The sequence below is a fragment of the Chiloscyllium punctatum genome, chromosome 26 (assembly GCF_047496795.1).
Source record: "Chiloscyllium punctatum isolate Juve2018m chromosome 26, sChiPun1.3, whole genome shotgun sequence".
NCBI classification, from domain to species: Eukaryota; Metazoa; Chordata; class Chondrichthyes; order Orectolobiformes; family Hemiscylliidae; genus Chiloscyllium; species Chiloscyllium punctatum.
Window position 1 is genome coordinate 40,520,698 of NC_092764.1, and position 8,557 is coordinate 40,529,254.

Sequence of the window (8,557 nt, forward strand, 5' to 3'; positions counted from 1 at the left end):
CTTCTTCTGGAATGTGCCTATGCAGAAGTCTGGAGAGGAATGCAGTGGTGTTTGTTGAGGTTCATCCCGAGCAGCGCCGTGACGCGACACTCAGTGCTCTAAGGTCTGTTCCCCGGGACGCACACCAAGATGAACATCAACTGTGCATGGAGGATCATCAACTTGGTGAAGGACGCTCTCTGGGCGGTCCAAAACCTGTTGATCTTCCAGCTGAAGGAGTTGACCCTGACTGAGTGTTGCAGTCTGGCACATTCCAGGGTCCAGGACTACGTGTTGAGGGACGCGCTGAAGCTTGGGGCAGCTGCTGCCAAGGCGTGGTGGGGAAAGACCACCATGTAACATGTGCCTGCCTAAGAAGAACAGGGGGCCCACGCAGTCATTTGGGGTCTGCTGGCACCTCAGCTAAATATATGGATATGTGATTGATAAAAGTACAGACCTGTATATATAAATAATAAATTCTGATTTCTGTATGTACAGATCATCAAAATATTTTATGAATAAAGTTTATTTTTGAAATAAAATAATAAATAGGAGTATGGGTCCTAGAAGCCAGTGCTCCACTCCTTAGCAGTCACTATGCTGTTTTTATGTTGCATTTCAGTTCAGAGACTGGCTGTATGATAATTGGAGCTAGATCTAGCACATTAAATTTACAAAATCATAATGAAGTAAGAAGGACGGCAGAGACATTGTTACAAGAAATCGTTAAAAATGCACATATTCCCTCATTACTCACACCCAATGGAAAATAATGGAACCAAAAGAATAAGCTGAAACAACAAAACCTCCACAATAAACTAATCTGCAGTTGAAGATGTCAAAGTGATATAATGTTTCACCCTTTACACAAAATCATCTCACTGAGGGAAGTAATCAATATGGTGTAGTTCTACCTATAATCAAGTCTATTCTTCTCTTTGTATGCAATGATAGCACTTGCTAATGTTCTCTACTGATCAAGACATCTGCAGGTTATTCAAACACATGGATCATTTGTGTTAAAGTGTTCTCTAATCTCTTTCTACTCCTGAATAACTTCTCATTAATTGAAAAATCAAGCATTAGTTGCAAAAATTACTTTAAACATTCACCATCTTATTGGTGCACGTTTCGTGCACCCAGAGAAACGTCGATGTGCATTCTAGGACCTGACATGGAATGTCTAATGTCTGGTATAGTTTTGTTGCCGTTTAACTATGCAGCTGTTTATCCATAGTTGCAATATAGCAAATTAACAGGAAAAATAATACATCACTCGGCTAATGTGGTAAACTGTAGGATCGAGCAAAAATCCCCATCACCAAAGTTGTGGGATAAACCCTGGACTTTTCAGCCTCCCCACAGGCTCCCAGCTCCAAGGAACAGCTTCCACACAGGCTCCCAGTCCCAACAATCAGCTTCCCCACAGGCTTCCAGCTCCAAGGAACAGCTTCCACACAGGCTCCCAGCCCCAACAAACAGCTTCCATACATGCTTCCAGCCCCAATAAACAGCATCCCCACAGGCTTCCAGCCCCAATAAACAGCATCCGCACAGACTCCCAAACCCAACAAACAACTTCCCCACAGGCTCCCAGCTCCAATAAACAGCTTCCCCACAGGCTCCCAGCCCCAATAAACAGCTTCCCCACAGGCTCCCAGCTCCAACCAAACAGCTTCCCCACAGGCTTCCAGCCCCAATAAACAGCTTCCCCACAGGCTCCCAGCTCCAACCAAACAGCTTCCCCACAGGCTTCCAGCCCCAATAAACAGCTTCCCCACAGGCTCCTAGCTCCAACAAACAGCTTCCCCACAGGCTCCTAACCCCAACAAACAGCTTCCCCACAGGCTCCCAACCCCAACAAACAGCTTCCCCACAGGCTTCCAGCCCCAATAAACAGTTTCCCCACAGGCTTCCAGCCCCAATAAATGCCTTCCCCACAGGCCCCCAACCCCAACAAACAGCTTCCCCACAGGCTCCCAGCTCCAACGAACAGCTTCCCCACAGGCTTCCAGCCCCAATAAACAGCTTCCCCACAGGCTCCCAACCCCAACAAACAGCTTCCCCACAGGCTTCCAGCCCCAACAAACAGATTTCCCACAGGATCCCAACTCCAACAAACAGCTTCTCCACAGGCTCCCAACCCCAACAAACAGTTTCCCCACAGGCTCCCAACCCCAACAAACAGCTTCCCCACAGGCTCCCAACCCCAACAAACAGCTTCTCCACAGGCTCCCAACCCCAATAAACAGATTCCCCGCAGGCTTCCAGCCCCAACAAACAGTTTCCCCACAGGCTCCCAACCCCAACAAACAGCTTCCCCACAGGCTCCCAGCCCCAATAAACACCTTTCTCACAGCCTCCCAACCACAGCAAATAGCTTTCCCACAGGTTCCCAACCCCAACTAATTATCGTTCCTACAGGCTTCCAAAGGGCTCCCAGCCCCAACAAACAGCTTCCCCACAGACTCCCAGCTCCAACAAACAGCTTCCCCACAGGCTCCCAGCCCCAACAAGCAGCTTCAGAATGAAGACCCACAGAGGCCGAACAGAGATCTAAGTCAGGAAACCAAACCAAGAGCATCATCGCAACAAAGGACATGTGAGAGGATGAAGCTGACCAAGCACTATCCGAGTCAGAGCTTCCCGACACAGGGCCTGTTATGAACCAAGAAAATCAACGGCAAGAGCCTCAATAGCCAGCCGTACTTCAACACTGCGCTTTCCTCAGTGTTGAGCTGAAACTCCCGAGACCCCAAAGGTTCTGCCCAATAGAGGGGAAGGCGGGTGGTGACAGTGCATGGAGACCCTGAGGGTAGGAAGCCTGTTTAAAGTTTCTGTGATTAAAACTATTGTTTTTAGGTTCTAATTGTGCTTAATCTAACTAATAGTGTATTTCATAGTGCTACTGTCCTCTCTGTAATTGATTCTGTTAATTTCCCTGCTTATTGCATTACATATATTTCTTGTGTTATACTTACCTTTTGTATTGTAAATAAATGTAGAGATTCTTTTGCCCTGAAACACCCGTCTCCTGCCTTCTTCATTTCACATTCCCTAAATAAGGCTTGTGTCCAGGACCAGTGATCTGGAGGTGATTCGAACCACTTAAAAATGAGGAAAATTACTGAGTGCAAATGTGGAAGAAGGTGTTTTTGGAACAAATGTCTCTGATGGAGGAGAGGATCTCCCTCTGTGTGTTTAAAAAGATAAATGGACCAAAGAAATGTGTCCTTGATCTCTTGTAAGCTGAGCGTCCAGGGGAAGTAGCAGCCCAGTGGATTGACAGCAAGGAACATAAGTGCCCCAAAGAGAAGGTAATCTGGTTCATCTGCCTTCAGCAAAAGGTCCAGGTACTGGATAGGAAAGTCAAAGAACTGAAGGCAGAGTTAAGGGAGGCAGAGGAAGTCTCTAGCCTGAGGACCAAGACATGAGAAATGCGCAGACCTACAGTGAGACATCTGACTCCAGATGTGGTCCCACTAATGTCCTGTATAACCTCAAGCATAATCTCCTACTTTAGTACTCAACTCCCTTCACAACAAACAATAACATTCTATTAACTGTCTTAATTACTTTGAGTTACTTATTAAGTCCTGAAGAAGGGTCATGCCAAACTCAAAATGTTGACTTTTTTCTTTCTCCACAGTTTTTTTTTAGATTACTTACAGTGTGGAAACAGGACCTTTGGCCCAACAAGTCCACACTGACCCGCCGAAGCGCAACCCACCCAGACCCATTCCCTTACATTTACCCCTTCACCTAACACTATGGGCAATTTAGCCTGGCCAATTCACCTAACCTGCACATTTTTGGATTGTGGGAGGAAACCGGAGCAACCAGAGGAAACCCACGCAGACATGGGGCAAATGTGCAAAATTCGCACAGAGAGTCACCTGAGGCAGGAATTGAACCCAGGTCTCTGGTGCTGTGAGGCAGCAGTGCTAACCACTGTGCCACCGTGCCACCCATGTTGTTACTCTAACTCCTCCAGCAATGTTTATGTTTGTTCTTAACTTCTTGCTGTACGTATACACCAATCTTTTATGATTCACATACAAGGGCACCCAGGACTTATACAATTAATAGTAGGGTCTTGGGTAGTTTGAAGAACAGAAGGATATAGGTGTTCAGGTACATAATTCTTTGAAGGTGGCATCACAAATAGACTGGGCAGTTAAAAAGGTATTTAGCACACTTGCCATCATTGCTCAGTTCTTGAGTACAGGAGTTAGGAAGTCACGTTGATGTTGTACAAATATTGGTGAGGCCTCTTCTGGAATACTGTAGGAATTCTGGTCACTCTGGTTGTAGGAATGATGCTATTAAGCTGGGGAGGGTTCAGAGAGATTTACCAGGATGTTGCTGGGTATGGAAGGTTTGAGTTATAATGATGGTCTGGAGAGACTGAGACTTTTTTCATTAGAGTGTAAGAGGTTGAGAGGCGACTTTATAGATGTTTGCGAAACAATGAGGGGTATAGATAAGCTTAATGGTAGTTGTCTTTTCCCAAGGACGGGGAAATTTCAAGACTAGGGGGCACATGTTTAAAGTAAGCGGAGAAAGATTAAAAAAAAAATAAGACAGAAAAGGTCTTGACACAGAGGATGGTTCATGTATGGAATGAACTTCCATAGGGAGTTTTTAATGTTGGTACAATTACAATGTTTAAAAGTCATTTGAATAAGTACATGAATGGGAATGGTTTGGAGGGATAGGGGCCAGGAGCAGGCAGGTGGAACTAGTTTAATTTGGGATTATGTTTGGTATGGACTGGTTGTGCTTAAGGGTCTGTTTCTGTGCTTTATGACTGTATGAATCTATGTCCGCAAATACTCCCATCAGCTAGTCCGAGCAGGGTTTGAGTGCACGGCTAGGGATGGCATGTGGGTCAGTTACTTTCCATGGATTGTGCAAAGATACTTACATTGCAGTTTGATTCTGCTAATCCAAGGAATTATATATTGTGAGGTGGTCTGGCTTGAAGACCATACTGTGGAGCATCACTAGCTGAGTTATGTGTCTTTCAAAATGCATAATGGTAATATGCTGGCACAAGGTCTCATTTTGATATTACCTTCTGGTGAGTATTGGCTGGACATATCAATCATGTAGTGAATAATTCACTTCCCAATTCCAAGGCCTCTCCACCTTATACAAAGGACATCAGAAGTGTGATGGAATATTGACCATTTGCCTGGATGTGTACAGGTCTAACAACACTCAAAAGCGTGACACAAACAGGACAAAGTAGCTCACTTGAGTGACAACACATCCATAACCATTCAACCCTTCTATCACCAATACACTGTAACATCTGTGGGCACCATCTACAAATATATTGCAGAAATTTACCAGGACACATTTAGACATGAAAGTATTAATGTTGCTCAAACAGGGAGTTGGAGAACACTGACCTAAAGGGCTTGCCATACCACATACATTTTTGGACATGTACAAGAAGTTGATGAACCATGGCCTACAGGCTAGATATGCAGCCAAGATCAGGGACTGTATGGACTATGAGCAATAAAAGGCTATTGTATTAATCATGTTGCATAAACTTGGATGTAACCTGTTGTGCAATTGGTTGATCATGTAATCACTGTATTGTGTCATACTTTTATAGTATAAAGTTCACAGTAACCATTTTCTGGGCGTCAGGAGAGAGATGTTGCTAAATCCTTTGTCTTCCATGCATAATACTTGAATAAAGGAGACTGAAAAAAAGATACCTTGACCATTTGGACTGGGTTATTCCTCCCAACTCAAGAGACAGGACTTTCCAAACATAAGACAATGACCATCTAGAATGACAAGAGCAGCAGGTACATGGGAACACCACTACCTGCAAGTTGCCCTCCAAACCACTTGGTGTTCCTTCATTGTCAATTGGTCAAAGTCCTGGAACTGCCTCCATACCAGCATTATACATATGAACTGCAATGGTTCAAGCAGGCAGCTCACTGACATCTTCTCAAGGACACTTTGTGATGGGCAGTTAAGAAAAAGACCTTGCGCATGCAAAGTATTTATTGGTCCCACCACACAACACAGAATCTTCAAACCCACAACCACTACCATCTAGAATCACAAAGGCAACGGAACACTACCACCTGCAAGTTCCCCTTCAAGTGACTCACCATTTGATATATTGCTGTCCTTTCACTCTGTCAAAATCCTGAAACTCCCTCCCTACCAGCCCTATAGGTGTACAATGTTATGACAATTAGAAGCCTAAATGACATGAGTGCTATTTCTGGGATGCTGTGTATCATCTGGTGTGAAAATCAATGCAAAATACATGTTTGCTTTATCTGCCATCTCTTTATTCTCCATTATTAATTTCCTCAACTTAGTTTATATAAGGCCAACAGTTTGTCAACTCTTTTTCATAAAATATACCTAGAAACTTTTACTATCTTTTTATATTTCTTCTTGTGCTCTATTTTTTCTCTTTCTTAATCTTTTAGTGATTCCTCACTTCTTAAAAAAAATTACTGACCTGCCACACATGTTTGCTCACTTTTACAGTTTGTTTTTAATTTTCTTATCATCTTTCTTTTTTTTAATAGTTAACCATTGGTAGTGAGTCTACTCCTTTGACTTGGAGTTTTTGTTGGAATGTATCTATTCATCACTGTAATTCATCACCTCACTTTGTCCAGCTCCATTTTCATGCCCTTATAAATGTCCTTTATTTAATTTTAAATATTAGTCACTCATATTATGATCATTGCTACTTAGGGGTAGCTTCACTATGAGCTCATTACTTAATCTTATCTCACTGCAGAATACCAGTCTCTTCTCAGTTGGCTCCAGAACATGCTGTTTTGAGAAATTATTCCAAAAAAGCATTTTGTTAACTCCTCACCTAGGTTGTCTTTGCCCGCCTGATATTTCCAGTGTGTATAATAAATTGAAGTCCACCATGACTTAGTAGAAATGAAATAAATAAGTTTAACAAATACTCTATCATCATTGAACAAAACTCCACTTAGATATAAATATCATTTTTGTTTCCTTCCCAAAATCTATTATTCCTGATTCCTATAGCTTATGGTCTTACAGTTTACAGGGAGAAAGTGGGAAAGTGAGATTGAGAAACCTGTCAACCATGATCAAATAGCAGAGCAGACTCGATGGGCCAAATGGCCTAATTTCTGCTCCTACATCTTATGGTTTATGGTATTTGTGTTTGTAACTGAGTCATTGAATACATGAGTACATTCAAAGCTGAGATGGAAAGGGGATTTGAGGCCATGGGGAACATCAGGAAAGTGGAGTTGAGGTCAACGTCAGATCAATCATGATCTTATTGAAATGGTGAAACAGGCTTCAGGGATCATTTGTGCACCTATTTCATAACTTCTTATGGAAGATATAAATAACTTTGATTTGTCACTAAATAGATTTTCAATGTCTGCTCTTGAAGCAAGAATTTATCTTCCTGTTTATTCTTCCTTTCTGTTTCCAAACCTTTACCATCTCAGTTATTTAATAAAGAAAGCCACGGCTCCCTCATTCCCAAGGTATTGTTCCTGCTGCATTCAAAGCTGTAGTTGGTTTAGCATTGTCAAGGGACATTTCCCCTACTGTTAAGATTCCAATAGTCAGGAACTGATTGAGTGATCATTTCTTTTAGTCCAGGATTGCCTGGCTGAGTGGTTTCAACTATAATATTTGAGGTTAGCATCAAAGAACCTCATAAACATTCTCATCTGGCCCTGAAGCAAACAGCAATTCACCTCAGTAACACAAACAAACGTCAACCCTAACAGAATTTTTATCTGTTCTATTTTTACACTCATCTCATTCGAATACTGTTATTTCAGACATTTGTGTGTTTAATGCAAACCTCACTTAGTCATGTAACTATGGTTCCTGCCAGTCTTATTCCATAACTATCGTGGTTGATTGAGATGTATCCAGAACAAATTTCCAGCATTTATTTCAACATATGTTGATTCAATAAATAATTTCTGTTTGAAAGGAATAATGTGGGCTAATCACAAAAGATTCATACTCTAAGAATCTTTCTCTTGCATATGAATGATGTATTTAAACATCAGAATGGTAATGGATGTAACCTAAATAAATGTTAGAGAAGATGATTTTACACAAATTGAAGAACTTCTAATTACAAAGGTTTCATTTTCCCATGATAATACATCCACTGGATTTGACATTTATCTGCAATATCACTAGTACCAAAAGTTCATCACTCCTTCAAAATTAATATTCTTTTTATCCATATCATTGCCTTTTAAGTGTATTTTATACCTGAGGCAAATGGCACATCAAAAATAATTAACATTCTTAACATTATTAATTTTAGGGTGAGGAATTCTTTTTGGTGACGGTCTTTCACAATACTGGCGATCACATTTACATAACATTACCAATTAATGGGGGAATATTCCTTAATAAGCAGCTCACCCCTCAAAATAGACAACTCTGATTACATATTGCCTTCATATCAAATATCTACACAGTGTATGGGAAAAAGGAAAGTGGAGGTAGCCACATTTTTATTTGAATATGTCCAAGCTGTTAGTGACCACCATCTTCTCAG